The sequence below is a fragment of the Ambystoma mexicanum genome, chromosome 4q, assembly GCF_040938575.1.
Source record: "Ambystoma mexicanum isolate Mex_15411 chromosome 4q, UKY_AmexF1_1, whole genome shotgun sequence".
In the NCBI taxonomy this organism is placed as follows: Eukaryota; Metazoa; Chordata; class Amphibia; order Caudata; family Ambystomatidae; genus Ambystoma; species Ambystoma mexicanum.
The window spans coordinates 1,271,281,175-1,271,298,245 of NC_090928.1; the positions used below are offsets into that span (position 1 = coordinate 1,271,281,175).

General features: G+C 46.8%; 1 protein-coding gene across 3 annotated transcripts in view; it reads left to right on the forward strand.

Annotated features, from left to right (window-relative positions):
- The window catches only part of LOC138468363 (cullin-9-like), a 1,322,368-nt gene that overhangs the window by 145,577 nt on the left and 1,159,720 nt on the right, over positions 1–17,071 (forward strand). The gene's annotated exons all lie outside the window — the stretch shown is intronic.

Consider the following 17,071-nt stretch of genomic DNA (forward strand, 5'->3'; position numbering starts at 1 on the left):
GTATGTGCTTATGCCAAACAGTATCACAAAAAATAATACGATACACACAGACAATCCACATTCATACGAATATCTACAACTTTCTACTATAGCATTTCTATATCTTGATAATCTATTGCTCTCAGTTGCGGGCTGCCCGTTTGTTGCCATGGTTGTTCCTATTTGAAACATAAAAGTGCATTAAGTATATACATGTAAACATTTTCATTTTGTACAGTAGCCACCATACACTTATAATGCGAGACAGAGGGAGAGAGAGGGGGGATGGGTGTAGAGGGAACGAGAGAGAGAAAGATGCATATTCTCATTCATTTTTTAATCACTTTTTCCATTTTTCATTTCATCCCTTAATGTTGTTCATTTATTTCTTTTTCGTACCTGTAAATCAATTTCTTTGTTAGCATATTAATATACCTGATACATTTATTTTTAGCTGCACCTTTTTCATTTAATGTTTCATTTATCATCGTTTGCTGTTGTCTGCGCCTCCTCATCCACTTCCTCCTGAACATTATTGTAGGCCCTTTGTACGTCTGTTAAATGTATCCAGTACCTCAGCCCTTTATCTTTGACTGCTGTGGGAGTACAAAATACTACCTCGTATGGGCCATGGAATCTTGGGGCACTCCATCTGCGCACAAAGCTTCTAACATAAATGAAATCCCTTGGCATTAGTTGTCCTTGAGGGCTCTGTTCCACAAATGACAGTTTGGTTTCCCTCTTCTCTTGTAAATGGCGGTGACAAGTGTCTTGAGATTGCACGTGCTGCTCTAGTCAATTTTATCAGATAATCAGTAAACTCATCTCCTAATATCGTGGCGCTTCTATGTGCATCTGAGTGTCTACGCAGCAGAGAATGTGCTGTGTGCATTCTTCTCCCCGTCACAATCTCGTGAGGGGACAAGTGGTGGTCCTTACTTGGCTGGTTTCTCAACTCGAATAGTGCTAGGGGTAAGCAATACACCCAGTTCTTTTTGAGTGAGAAGCATAGTTTGGACAATCTTCCTTTTAATAGGCCGTTGATCTTCTCCACAACGCCATTGCTTTGAGGGTGATAAATCGAGCAAAGCTTGTGTTTGATCCCCAATAATGTAGTAACTTCCTTAACCAGTTCATTCACAAAATGAGTGCCATTGTCTGAGCGAATCACGTCGCAAATTCCCCAGCGCGGGAATACTTCCCTCGCTAGGAACTTTGCTGCGCACTTAGCATCTGGACGTGCACATGGACCAGCCTCAACTTATCTTGAAAATGGACATACAACCACTATCATGTAGCGTGCCCCATTACACCTTTCCTCCATGTCTGCGTAGTCAATATGTAGTTCCCGGAAGGGCCCTGTTGGCTTTGGAATTGTCCCTCTGAATGTCCGTAATGTGATCCCAGAATTGTATATCTGACACGTTGTGCACTCCATTGCTAACCTTGATATATGTTCCTGGAGCCCTGGCACGAACCAATCTTCCTGTATTTCTGCTGCTATGTGTTGTTTGGCATTGTGTGCTGGAAAGTGCAATTGCTGGAACGCTATCTCCATCAATTTAATGGGCATCCCCACTTTACCTGTGTTATTTTGGCGCCATAGTAAATCTGTTGCCGACTGGCTGCAACCCCTTTTTTCCCACATTTTTTTTTTTCTTCATTACTTGCTTCTTCCTGTAACTCTAGTATTTGTGATGTGGGCATGGCATTGTACCCTTCTGGTAATTCCTCACTCGCTTGTTGCTGCAACATGTACTCACCTGCAGGTTCCTTTTGAAAATATGACGCCTCCTTGGCAGCAGCGTCCGCTGCTGCGTTTCCCAAAGATACAATATCTGTGTTGGACTTATGTGCTTGCCACTTGACGATTGCCACCATTGTAGGTTCTTTAAGTGCTTCTATTAATTCCTGTAGCAACTCGGCATGTTGTACTGGGGTCCCATCCGCCCTGCGAAACCCTCTCCACCCCCACCGGGCCAGACCACCATGTACCGTTGTAGTCATGTATGCTGAATCTGTGTATATCGTGATTATACATCCCTTGGCTGCACAAAAGGCTTCAATTAAGGCGACAAGTTCTGCTGCTTGTGCAGAAAAGTGTGATGGTAGGCGATATTGTACTAGCACTTCGTACTCACCTTCCTCTAGTCTCACTACCGCCATTCCTACATGTTTTTCACCTGTATCCATGTCAATTGATGCTGATCCATCTACAAAGTACACTTCTCCTTCTGTTAGGGCATTTTCACTTACCACCGGGCCCTCACCCTCTTCTCCTGTGTATGTTGCACAATCGTGTTTTTGCATGTCTTCTACTGTACATGGCTCTGTGATTAATGGCGCTGGATTTACTGTTCTACACCTCACTATGTGAATGTTAGCGCTGGATAATATTATCCCGTACGCTGTTGCTCGCTGTGTTATTAGTGTACTTTTTAGATCTTTCCAGTATCGCGAAAAGGGAGTGTGCCACATACAATGTAACAGAGCACCCCATTACTATGGTGGCACTTTTCTTAATGGCGAACGCGGCGGCAGCGAGAGACTGTTCGCACGCAAAGTGTCCTTGCATAACTGCGTCTAGTTTGCCACTGTAGTAAGCCAATGGCTTGTGTCCCATGGATGTCTTTTGTGTCAGAACAGCTGTCATTAGTGTTCCCTTGCAGTGAGAAAACAGGTAAAATTTGCCCTCATAATCTGTGTTGGTGAGCACTGGAGCGCTTGAAATGAGTTGTTTGAGTGATGCGAACGAGTCACTCATCTCTTTTGACCATTTTATTTCTTTATTCTCCCGTTGGGCCTCTTTGAGTGCTTGTAGTAGAGGTCTTGTGTATTCTGCGTAGTCTAGTATCCATGCTCTGCAATAGTTGCACATTCCTAAAAACTTCTGCATTTCTTTTACCATTTTTGGCTCTTTTACAGCTGTGATTGCTTCTACTCTGTCAGGTATTATCTTTTTGCCATCCTTTGATATCAGCTGGCCCAGGTATAATACTTCTTGTTGGCAGTATTGCAGTTTCCCTCTATCCACTTTGTACCCCTTGTGGGCTAACAGTGTTAGGGGTGTAACTGAGTCCTTCCTGCACTCTTTCTCTGCACATATGAGCAAGTCATCTACGTACTGAATGATTGTACTCTCAGCTGTCAAATTTCCCAAGTCTTCATGGAGGATACGATTGAATATGCTGGGGCTCTCACAATAACCCTGTGGTAACCTGCAATGCTCATATCTTTCCCCCCCCCTAGTCTAAATGCTGTCAAGTATCTGCTCTCTTCTGCCAGGGGAATGGAGAAAAATGCATTTTTCAAATCTACTACTGTGAAATATGATGCGTTCTTTGGGATACTGCAGAGTATTGATGCAAGGTTCGGGACTAGGGGAAACTCTTTTTGAATGACATCATTTATTGGGCGTAGGTCATGGATCATCCTCCATGCCTCTCCCTTTGCTTTTTTGATCGGGTAAATGCAGGTATTACATGGGGAATTTGAGGGTACTATTATTCCCTGGATCAATAAGGCACTTATCGTTTCTTTTATCCCTTCCTCAGCTTCACGGGACAATGGGTACTGTTTGACTCTGGGCAGGATTGCTCCTGGTTTTACTTTTAGCGTGACTGGGGTAACTCCGTGCAACAACCCTACATCATGGGGACCTGTAGTCCACAAGTTGCTTGGCACTAATTTCATGTCTTCATCAAAGAGGGAAGGTGGTGCTCCCACCACAGCCATTAACTGTACAGGCACTTGTCTTGTTTGCATCAAGATATCACATGGTATTGCTATTTCCATTATTATTTCCCTATCACTTTCTGAGTCTGAAAAGAGATCCTCATCGGATAGATCACGTAAGGCAATGTCAGCATTAATGCACAACACAGTGCGCCATTCACACCCGTCTATGTCCATACCAATTACTGCAATTCTTTTGGCTGATATCTGTACTGCGTGCAAATCCAAAGATATGACTGACCGTGGTGTAATGTCTGTGCGCACTATTGGGCGGAAGATGAATTCTGCTGGTACCCTCCATTCTAACCTTTTTAGCTCAGGTACTACTCGTGCTAGAGTTTTCAACCCTTCAATGAACACACTTTCATCTACCGGCATGCCACGTATCTCTGGTGCTGTAGCTCGTGCATGTACCACTAGCATTACACGCAGCGGACATATTCCTGGGGTTGAGCAAACTATCCCTCTTTCTGTGAAGGATATAGTCATATTGAGCTTGCTGAGAAGGTCCCTTCCGAGCAAGTTTATTGGGGAATGTTCGTAATACAGTAGGGGCGTCCTCACTGTCTTACCCCCCCACTGTCACATCCAACTCTTCTGTGTAAGGAACTTCGATGATAGCCCCAGAGAACCCCTGTGTCTCCAACCTATGGTTAGAAAGCGGAAACCGACCCTCACGTATGCATGACTTTTCGGCTCCCGAATCCACCATAAATATGAACTGCTTGTCTCCTATCTGCGCCCCCACTAATGGTTCCTCCGCTGCATTGTAGGTGGTAGATAGGACGGGACACGCAAGTGTTCCCTGTGGGCTGTCCTATGCTGGCTGCCTCATTGTTCCCCCCTGACTAAAAACATTGCCTGACACAACCGCCACACCGCTATAGGGGGCTGGGGCAGGTGCCCCGTTCGCAACTGTGGCGAAGGGATTTCCTGGTGTGTAGTGCATAGGTTCGTCGTTCTGTGGGTGACCCTGTGTTCTGCTGTGTTGAACGTGTCTTTGCTCTACATATCCTTGCTCCCTGGCCTCTGTTGTCTTCCCATTGGGAGGCCATATGGGCTCCCTGGGTGGGGGTTTGGCCTGTTTCTGCATTCTCGTGAGAAGTGCCCCCACCTCCCGCAATTCCATCAGCTCCCTTGTGCACCTCTGGGGCCTTGCCCCCATATCCTCCATTACCACCGTACCCCTGCCCCCCTCCTCTGCGACCCCGGTACCCACCTCGTCCCCCGCGAGGAGCCCAATCCTGCCACTGCGGACCTCCGTACTGCTCCTGTCCGTTCCACTGTGGTTGTCCCGCTCCTGCCCAATTCGCTGCCATCCTCCCCTGTATTGCTACCAGCCCCTCCTCCTCATCTCCCTCCCTACTATGTGGGAGCGCCGCAACTGCTGCAGCGACCTTCACCAGTTTCGTTTGTACTAACTTGGCTTCATCTGCCAATCTTTTTTGTGCTATTTCTTTTTCTCTTTCCTTTATTCGTTTGCAGTGGTGTACTATTATACTCTGTATTTCAGGCCACCCCTTTGCCTCTATTCCTGCAATTTTGTCAAGTGCTTTTTGTACCTCTTTTGGCAATCCTGTCTTGATCATGAAAAAAAATAATGATGTTTACTGGTACTAGGGCGTGCCCGTTTCCACTCTCCACATCTCCTGCACCCGAAAAATGTAATCCATAGCATCCTCCCCCTCGTTCATTGTGCATTGCATAACCGACTGGAAGTCTGGTGTGTCTGGAAATGTTTCTCTTAATGCGTCCCACACTCGTGCTCGTACTGTGTTAAAGAAAGCACCATCATGACGGTCACAATCTAATGTTATCCCCGGAAAACCGGCTTTTATCCACACTATCTGCCTGGTCCCCTACCGCTGATACTAGCAGGCTCTTTACATCCCCTACCGCCAGTGGGACCCCAGCTGTGTGTTTCTCGAATGCATATATCCACTTACTTGCCCCTCCGGACAGTGGTGGTAATAGTTATCCATTTGAGCCCAGCGTTGTAGTTTGGTCTCCCTTCTCCCCTGTGTATCAATGGGAGTTGTAACTTCCCCTTTGTTGCTTTGCTTGTACTCACCTTCGTTCCCTTCCTTCCTAGCGGGGCCATTCTCCCTAGCCTGTTTCTTAGTCGCCCTGTCCATTCCTCATCCATTGTTCTCCCCAGATGTGCACTATCCATTCTCCCACTCTCTCCTCCCATTGCCACACTTAATCTCCCACCTTCTTCTTCATCGTCCTCCACATCACACCACTCTCTTCCCCCTGTAACTAAAAGCTCATCATCTGCATGTTTGCTTGCCCCGTCTATTTCTATTATTAGCGTGGGCTCTTCTTGTATTCTGAACAATATTTCCCCCTTCTTCCACCCCTCCTCAATCGTCCTGTCATTGTTTTGTGCCCTTGGTGTTTGTTCTAATCGGGCAGCATTCGTCCCACTTTGCTCACAGATATTTTTAATTCTAGATAATTCATCTCTTGCTAATGAGAGCCTTGAATCTAAATCCTCTGTTAACTTCTCTATATCTACTGTGGGTGTACATATCTGTCCACGCTGTCTATGACCCTCGTATGGCGGGGGTGCAGTCGGGCCATGTGTTGTTGTAGCTTGAGTTGGGTGCACATATGTGGGGTCACTATACCCTTCTGCGTGCACCGGTTTATTAAGTATAGGGTACAACCGTATCACTTCACCTGCTTTTTCTTCCTCAGTCAGTTCTATATCGCTTTTGGGTATCAGTAACGGGTTGTCTGTGGTAAATGGCAAATTGGTAGTCGGCTCTGTCTTTTTGATGGGAGGCACCTCTTCAAACAATCGCCAGAGATCTAATATCTCCCTCCTATTGTGGAACTGTTTCCCCTTATATTTCATGAAAATGCATGTAGCCACCATGTCTAGAACATTTTTATCAAAAGATCCTCCTTCGGGCCATATTTGGGGCAGACCTTCTCCCTTCAATTCTGTGACCCACTGATCGTGGTACTTTCTAATGCGTTCAGCATATCCAGGTAACTCTTACAGATATGGGCCAGGGGTGTATAACAATATATATGTATCTAAAACTTTATACTTTCCTGACACCTTGGCAATAAGGGGGTGTGCGGTTATGTACTTTATACTAGAAATTACTTAGGGGGCACATACAAGAGCAAACCACCTTCTGCACACTACCAATATTTCCAGCACAAATATTTAAAAAAAAAAACAGCTTAATTCGTTGGGTTTACCACCTTACAATGTCCGTAGGCCATCCTTACCATGACCACACCATGATCATGCACATTTTCGAATTCACTAAAATCATCATAACATGGCTTTGTTTCAACACATATAATGCATATACAATGATAGTCGGTACCCTATTGGAAGTTAACCTTTAATCTCTTTCCCCCCTCCCTTGTTTCCCCTAACCTATCTTTATTTGTTATGAGGTCCCCCTTTTTCACGCAAATCTTTTTGTCTTTACTAAGTATTTCACCTATTTTCATTTATAGACCCAGAAAGAATGAAAGAAAAGCATTTACTAACATATTCACCGTGTCTCCTTTTTCTACCAGACACTTTTTTATCTTATTCTCCACTTGTTCATATATTTCCAGTACTAGTCAAGATAGCACTATGTGGCACCGCCTTCTACCCCCTTGCAGAGCTAGGTTCCTGTCTCTTTATCTCTTTTCACCTTTTGATCCTAATGGCCATATGCAAAGAAAAAGGAAAGAAAGTATAGTATTGATTCTAGTGATCCCCACCGCGACCCCCTTTTAAATGACCTCGTTTTTAAAAAAAATAAAAATGTTTAAATCCTGTTCCCTCCCCCTACTCCCCGTATCCCTTATGATCACTCGCACTTAATACTCGCGTGCCCATCTTGAACCGAGAGTCTCCGAACTGGGTTCGTCCAGGCGGCGCTGCCTCACGCTCCACGTCCAGCCCCAGCTCCGGCGAGCAGTACTGAAAGGGTTTTTTTTCTAAATTGGATCCCGTACTCTGTCTCTAATGAGTGCGCACTTCTGAGCGTACCAGTCGCCGTAGGCGGGTAGCTTTCCGGAGCAGGCGTACCGTGCGTCTCCCCTTTCGACTGGAGATTTTCGTGCCAGAGGGGACGGAAAGGACGTACCAGGAGATGTAATCACGCAATCGGGGTCACCACTGAAGGCAAGCGTCCCCAGATAGCACGACCCTCCCCGCAATGAGAGGCAAGAATGGACTCTCCAACGAATGGGAATAAGGCTTAGGACCAAGTGCGGGTGAGCTTAAGGGAAGCTTTATCTAAGTCAAAATAGGGCATGCAAAGAACTCTGCAAACTCTGAGAGCGCTCTGTCTGACAATAGCAAAGACAGGTGTTTTTATTTACAAAAAGTGTCATAGGCACCTACACACTATAGGGGGCACATGTACATGGGGATTGGGTGGCGTCGACTAACTATATGTGCAGCTATGATGCGTCTCTCCGTGGTTGGTGGACACCGCCGGGTGCCAACGTGGGGTGGGCAGGTCAGCTGGGCTCATCGGGGAGGCGCTGTCCAGTCAGGCGTGGTCAGAGTCATTGATGGACGTCTTTCTTGGCTTTCTGCCCTAAGGGCCAGGCACACCCCATTCATTCAATGCTGCAATATCAGTTGTCCTGTAAATCCTACAATAGGTTATTCTACAGGTTAATATAACACAGGAGGAATGCGCATTAGGTGGGGGTACTTTGGCGATACATCAATACAGGGTTGCTGTTATCCTGTTGACTAGAAATCATAGGCCACGGGGTCGGGTCTCGGGGCATGGGGTAAGCTGTCAGGGCTTTGGGTCTCGTTAGAAGTCATGATGGATGCTTTTACACAATGTTGGTGCAATATTAGGTGTCTTCTTTTACAAGCGTCATTAATCTGGGGTGAACTAATGGGTCGTGGGGACCTATGAGGGGGCACCTCTGGCCTCTGGTTATGGCTGGATTCTGCTGCTGGCTGTAAATAATTCAGGTGGCTGTTCGTAGCCATGTGAGCTGCGGGGGAATCATGAATGCCTGAAACGGCTCCAGCCGAATTGGGGGCGGTGAGGTGGTGTCGCTCGGGCCTTTGCTTTCTCTGGCAGGCTTCAATGGGAAGGGATTAGAGGTGGCCTTGGATATGCCCACAATGATAGTCTTCTCGCAAGCTGCAAACTGTAAAACGAAGGGATTCGGATAGTATAAAATGGCTAAGGGGTCACACATCTATAGCATTTACAGCAGTACATATTCATTTCAGAATTCGTTAACTATATCTACAACTCCATTAGTCACTACAGGGTAAGTATTTGCAATATTAGCAGTTTTAGCATCACACTGTAAACGCGATACGTGAGGTAGCATTAGGGTTAGTGGAGCACGCAGGAGCAACAGACCAATACGGTTGACAGCAGTAATACACATTAAACTTGTACATTTGCACTTGATGGCATTCTATGTATCTTATTTACATGAGCTCACAATACTGTCGTGCTTGTGTTTCTTTGCACTCTAGCAGCATCAGGGTAGTCATGACATAAGGACTTGGTATCATTCACTTTACATTACCCCTAGAAAGGCACATAGTAGGAGGGCAGGGACCCCGAGTGTATTGTGCATACTGAGGGGGTTTGAGTATTGTGACCATGTGGTCGCACAATGACACATTCTTCGGGTTCGTACAGGGTTTGTAGATTTTTGACACGGAGGTCGTGCACGAGGGATATCATTGTAATGCAATATATGTATATATGTATGAGCAGTTTCCTGGTGTGGGATTAAGGCTTTTGTTTCATCGAGGACAGTTTACAGTTATTTTCCAAGCCAGCCCCGCTGCCCGGGTCACGCTGAGGATAATGATGCACTGCGGAAGGTGAAAGATAGTGTTTGCTCTAACACTAGCTCATGTCCGACTGGTCGCGGGAACAGGCTTTCAGCGGATCTGCCAGGGAGCGGAGTCAGCAGGGTAGATGAGGACTCTCTAAAGGTGGGGGCAGTGCTGCAGTGCACAAGGAGTCATGTCTTAAGATGGCGTTCTGGTTTTCAAAATGGTTTCCTGGGCCTAGCCTAATGCAGTATGTTTAGTCGATGTGTCGGCCAGTGGTCCACCCACCACCTGGGCCCTGGTGGCAGGGGGGCCCCTGATCATGGACATCACAAGGAGGGGACTGCAGTGGAGGGGGGGGTCTCTTTGACCTGTCCTCCCATACAGGCGCAAGACTAAACGCTGGTCCCAACACGCTATGCAGGCAGTGGCCACAATTGACGTCGAGGGAGCCTTAAGCGATGTCGGCATCCAAAGTAACGACGAGGGTGATCAGGATCCAATGGACTCCTGCATGCGAGCCCCCGACTCCAACAGGCAGGCCGGTGGTTCTGCTACATAGACAACATCCGGCAGCTCAAGGACCTCCATTACACGCCACACCAAGCACATCCCCCATGGCCGACAGTCAACCGCGTTGCCGACCAATAGGCCATATGCTGCGTCCAAGGAAAGGTCCTAACATTTCCTGTCCTCTGGGCCATCGCGGTCTCAATCGCCACATGACAGGCCCCCGAAACAGACGCCAAAGTCTGTTTCCGACAGGTGGCTGGGCGTCAAGACGTCGACTGCCCCTGCAGAAAGCTCTAAAAGGAGCGCCTTAATTAAAAAACACCCGACAAAGGGCCCGAACATCGAAAAACTGAATATCTTTGACTCACCAAACATCAAAATCACAGGGTTCAAAGAGTAGGGATTTGTCTACCACTGAGGACACCATTTGAGGGGCAATGTATCATGACCCGCCCCCCGAGCCTCTACCTACACCCTCAGTGTTGCTAAACCTCTCTAAATGGACCACAGAACAGTTTGATAGGGTCATGAGAAGAAAGTCTAGTTTTGTAAATTTCTTTGATCAACAACCAGATCAACTCACATATTTTGACACTCCGGGTTTACAAGACCCTGGCTCATTTTCAGACCCAGAAGATCAAGGGGACACAGGGGACTTGGACCATTACTATGATGATGACGTATAAATCATCCAATCCCCAGATCATACCGACCAACCAGTGGCCGATTCCCCGGTGGACAACCAGCTGCAGTACAATGACCTGCTCTTGAAGGCTGCAGAATACTTGGATAGATACCCAAGAAGCTCAGGTAAATAAAGACTTTGTAGAGGACATCCTTGGGGATAAGACGCTGCAGCACATTTCATCCCTCTGCTCCAATCTGTCCAGAGGCGTATTCAAACATCTCCCCTTACACCCAATCTGACAAGGGCAGTCAACCCATGCATCGAAATAAAATTCAGACCAGCCCCATAAAACCCTTTATACATTAGGGGGCAGCTAAAGCCTGACTCTCTAGTAGTTGCCACCACACGAAAGAGAGCAGGAACACCCCTAGCCTCTGCCTAAGCACCGCCTGACAAGGAGAGGAAGAAAATCTACACCCTGGGCAGGAAAGTAGCTTCCTCGGCTGCCTATCAAATAAGAATACCCAACAGCACTACTACACGGTTATCCAGCTATAATTGCCACAGGCGGGACGAGGTCGCACAACAAATGGACTTGGTTACAGAGCGCCTTAAGACACAGCTATTACACACTATTGCTGAAGGGAGACGAGTAGCAAGCTGCATTCTTGTGGCAGAGGGTACACCTATCAAAAGCCATGCATGGCACTGTCAATGGGGTTTCATATTGGAGACTCAGGCTACCCTTTTCAACATGCCCATCTAGCCCAACACATTATTTGACAAAGCAGTTGAGGACTCACTAAAAAGTGCGAAGGAGGAATACAACACCCTCAGATCCCTGGGCCAACTCACTAACAAACCCTTTGGCGAAGAGGAGGTTGAAATACACACCGGTTTAGAGGACAGAACTCGCAGCCAACCTGGGTGGTCTGGCTTCATCCTAGGGTTCTTCACAGGGGCAGTACTCCCAACAGAACTTTCAAAGAGGCTAAAGAAGGGCCAGAAGTAGGGGCAGATCCTCCTCCTCCTCAAGAGAGAGCTCCACCCCTCATAAGCAGTGACCACCCTCTAGAGGTTCCCTCCCATGCCTCTCCAGTAGGAGGTTGCATTTCCCACTTTACCCGCGCATGGGAGGGGATCACGTCGGACAAGTGGGTACTTTCCACCGTGGCGGGTGGCTATTGCACAAAGCTAATACACACACCAGCCAACAACCCGCCAAGACAAAGATATACCGCACAGGAGAAACAACGCACCCTGTTAGAAAAAGTCAAACCACTGCTACTCAAAGGACGCCATAGAAATTGTCCCTGCAAAACATGTTACCAAGAGTATTTATTCAATGTACTTCCTTGTGCCAAGAAAGGACCTAACAAGGCACCCTGTCCTAGACCTGCACCCTGCAAACACCCATGTCCTTAATAATAATAATAATAATAATAATATTAGTATGTGAAGGCACCATAATGCTGCATGACAACGCTACAAGAAGTAATCCCATTGTTAAAACAGGGGGACTACATGGCAACCTTGGATATGAAAGAGGCATACTTTCATATTTCAATGTTCCCAGCGCACAGGAAATTCCTGGGCTTCAAGTTAGCGAACCAACACTACCAATTCAAGGTGCTACCCTTCAACATAGCCTCCGCACCCGGGTATTCACCAAAGTACTAGTGGTAGTGGCAGCGCACCTGCGCAGAGAATCAATCCCTGTGTACCCTTATCTGGGTGTCTGGCTGATAATAGGGGAAACATCACAAATATGCAAACTCACCACCCAAAGAACAGTATGTTGTACCAATTCGGGTTCTCCATCAACGAGAAAGAATAAAGTCTCGTCCGCAGTCAAGTAAAACTATTCCTGGGGGCAATTATAAAAACTCAGTAAGAGTTGGTCTTCCCCAGACGAGAGAGTACAAATCATGTTGTTTCAGGTACCTCAATATTTAGCCTGTCGCCAAATAACTGTGCGCAAGCCAAAGCGCCTGCTTGGGATTATGGCCACATGTATTTATCCGGTCCCACACATGCGCGGTTGCCCATGCGCCAATGCAAGAGTGGTTATCAAATCAATGGTCTCAGGCAAGCGGTCAGTGTGACGATCTAGTGGTTGTTTAGCTAACCTTAGTACAAGCTCTACGCTGGTGATCCAAAGACAATTTGCTAAAAGGAAAGCTTTTCCGCAATCCATCAGTCCAAGTGTGGAGCCCATTACCTTCAGCACACATCATGTGGACACAACCAGCCTAAAACCATATGAACCTACTAGAACTGCTGGCAGACCTCAAAGCATTTCAAGCTTTTCAGCAACACTTAGCAGGTCAAACAGTGCAAGTCCTCACAGACAGCACCACTGCCATGTTTTATCTAAACAAACGGGGATGGGCACACTCTCTAAGTCTGTCCAAGTTATCCCAAAAGGTTTGGAAGTGGGCGCTAGTTTTCGAGTCAAGGTTAATACCTCAGGCTTGGCCTCACTTTCCCAACTCTGTTGTTCACCCGAGAGGGCACGTTTTGAAACGCAATGCAGTCTTTTTGTCTGATATTTGGCCTTCTCCACTTATCTCTGATGATTCTTTGGAGGCAACTGTTGTGGATTAGTAGAATATGGAATGTGGGCAAGGGAAGCCTGGAGAATAGACTGTAGAATGTAGGCTGGTGACAGCTGGACGGCAGTTAAGATGAGACATTAAAAGAAGTAAGACCTATCCCATGTCTCCGATTCATCATTAAGGTTATGGATGATATGTATGGAATTTGGGTCACAACAATTGGCGACGAGGAGATGACATTAGTGGGACATATCCAATGGGATCTGTAAAGGTTAGTCTTGTTACTCTGTCGCCCTCTTCCTCTGCCCAGTGTTTTTGTGGAAACACCACTCCTCAACAAAATAGTGCACATGATGCACTAGGAACAAGTCACTCTAATACTCATTTCTCCAATGTGGGCACTACAACCATGGTTTCCACACTTACTCAAACTAGCAATTTGCATACCAATCAAACGTCCGTGCCCCTTCAACATGCTCTCTTAGCACAAGGGGGATACATTCCATCCATACCCTCAAACTATGAACTTGGCAGCTTGGCTCCTGGAGTCATAGAATTTGTGCACTTAATCTTCCAAAGAGGTGCATGGATACCACCAAAGAAGCACAGAAACTGACACTGCTACTTTAACAAGTGGAAAAGATTTGTCATTTGGTGCAGATCACAGAGCATAAATCCAATCGACTGTTTACCTATTAGACTCAGGTTTAGTATTTAATTCCATTAAAGTACACTTAGCAGCTCTGTCTGCTTACACTACGCCCCAAAACAAAGTGTCATGGTGGAAGGTACCAGTTATCAAAGCATTCATGGAGGGAGTAAAAAGCCTATACCCTCACTTTTCAAATCCTCCACCGGGTTGGGATCTTACCATCGTCCTTACAAAGCTCATGGGTCTACCCTATTTGCCTATGCACAAAGCCATCTTGCAGACCGTTCCAGTCAGGGATCACTGTCTTTCGGGTGCATTTCCCATGAACGGAAACGCCTGTCGCCTTATCTGTAGTTTGGTTTGCTTATATTCTGAAAATAAGGAACAGAGAAATCGTCCTAACCCACTAGACGAGGGCTTGAAACTAAATACCTCCATCTCCAAAATAAGTACCTTTCTTTCAAGTTTATTACCATTTCCACAATCAGTCGTAGGTAAACATACAATGTAAAAAACATATATTATCTGGCAATTAACATAGCTAAAAACATGACCTGTTTGCAGATAAAATCTCACATGTAATGATAAAAATACATTTAAAAACACTAGTCTGGCCACTAAATACCATAAAGTGCTGGTGTAGGTAAGGCAATTAAGGTTCTATCGCTAGATAAGCCGGCTCAATTGAACAAGACCATCGTCATTCCTTTTATGGTTGCAAATCAGTGCTTGGCAGCCAAGTGAGAATGTGAAATGATGGAGGCCTCTTTACGCAGCAAGGCTTAACGAGGGTCTTCTCTGCCAGGCTCCATCAATGTTTCATCATGCATTCCATTTCATAGTTCTTTCCTCCGACATGCATTTTATCACAGCTGCAGTAAATCAGTCTGAAATATTTTTTCCTCAGGGTTAAGTATGCAGAACAATTTAACATAAAATGTACTTGGTCTTGTTGGCAGAGATGACCTTAATCAAAGAGTACACTATCCCATTGATGCAACCTCTGGGCCAGCAGGAGTTTACCTATCCTAAATCTAATGTATAGAGACCTTGGGAATCTGGACTTCATTTGATCGAAGTACCTTACATAGACTAATTCCAGTTTCTTTGACCACTAGGTATGCAGTGAAGTTGAACCCTGGATTCTAGACATGACCTTCCCATCTTCCAATTCAAAGAATGCTTTTTTAATAATGTATTTATACTTCGTATTCAATGATCAGATGTACCCTCTCAGAGGTATTCTTCCTTTCCTCTTTATCCCCCAGAAGCTCACTGTCTGCAGAGCTCTGGTCCTCGCTAGGCTGGTCTACTGAAGCAGCCTTTCTAAATGTTCCTGCCTGTACTCTCCCTCCTCCACAACTTATCCAGACCAGGACAGCGAGACTGTTAGGCTCACCTGGTTCCCACAGGGGCGTTGATCGGACCCGGACAGCTGCGGTCTCCACCAACGTGATGCGTAGTGCCGAGATGACTGTCTGGACTGGCCTGCCTAATCTCGTCTGCTTGATCCATAGAAGTATTCTCCTGCAAGTGGAGAAAGGGATTTAGCCACCCGTGGATTTTAGTGATGGCCCCCTCCCACTGTTCTCGTTCTCCCTTCTTGCCACCTCCGATATCCCCTTTAAGGAACCTCACCTTATGTTTTTAAATGAGCTCTCCATCCTGCATGGATAGCAGGGGCGCGTTGCTGCCAGTTACTTCACTGGTTTGAAGGCGTGGGAGAGTTCCGGAGAGTATTGACTCTGAGGTTCCTGGCAAGGTCCAGTAAGTATCAAGTTCATAGAGTTCAATATGTCCGATGTTTCACTCTTGTTCCCCCCCCTTCCTTCCTTGTCTTGCAGTTGAGATCGCGAGAAGATACCCTCGTGGCAGCTGGTGGCGCTCAGGTAAGAGTCTGTATTACCCGACGCTGTACGGTAAATGTTGCACGTGTTTAACGTGTAATTTTCTCTTTGCAGGTGCGGCACATGAAGATGTGGAGAGTTATAGAATAATGCCGCCGGTGGTAAATCAGGTAAGTCTATGGTGATAAGAGTTATATTGGTTGGTTTTCTCGACTCACCTTGTTGTTTTCTTTTGTCCCTCAGGTGCCGGAGTTCGGCGAAGAAATGATGGAGCCAGCGCCGAATCGAAAGATTCTGCGAGGACTGGTGAGTATGGCGCGCCGCTGCAGCTGGAGATGCAACACGTACAGAAATGATGTTCTTTCCAGGTCCGGAGGCGAGATGGATCCGGAATCAGGTGAGGAATTCGAAAATAGTTAGTTTTCTAACCTTGTCCTTTTCTCTCCTCTTTGTTTTAGGAGCTCCAGATTCGAGGCGGGCGTGGCAGAAGACTGGATGCAGAATGCAGGCACGGTGAGCATTAAGCTGCTGGATGCAGAATAACGTGAAGCTTGTGCTGCTGATCGGGCGTGGTTTAAATAGCCATCAAAGTAGTTCCAGGTAAGAAGTTCCAAAGAACCACACCCGAGTAAAAAATAGTCCCTGTAACAAAATAGTCCCATCCAAGCCTCACGTTGGCTTGGACTCATTAGCAGCATGGTCTGCTTAAGGTAAGTAAAGTCTATGAGCCTGGCGCCTAAGGCACCAGGACTGAACCCAAACAGCCCCCAGTCGGGGCTGTTGGGGGTTTTAATAAGTATCTGGATGCCTGCTCCCGGAGCTGATGGGCTTGGTCCTGATGCCCGGGGGTAGGCATCATGACAGAGACTTGTCCTTGGTCTCAAGTCCAGGAATCGTATCTCTACAGCCCTGAAATCTCTTCATTGGCTCCCAGTGGTGGCAGGGATCACGTTCAAGACCCACTGCATTGTCCGCAAGGCTTTCCAGGGCCTGGGACCTGACTACCTGAACTCTCTCTTCCTAAACATCTTCCTTCTCGAGCTCTCCGCTTATCCACCTCCAACTCTCTGAGGGTCCGTCGCTTTTCCAAGTAGAGAGTTGCGGGCAGATCTCTATTTTGGGCAGTGGCCTCCCTCTGGAATAGCCTCCCTTCCTCTCTCAAACTTGAGCAGAACCACCTCTGGTTCCGAAAGCAACTCAAAACCTTCCTCTTTGCTACCGCTTTCTCTCTTCCTCTCCCCTGCTGATGTCCCAACTGCTTCACGCACTGGCCACCCTCTGAACTTGTGCCCAGGTCCCTGCATGTAAACTTGCACATCGCACTGCCTCTCGGCTACCCCAGCACTTGTGGTCTGTATCTGCAAC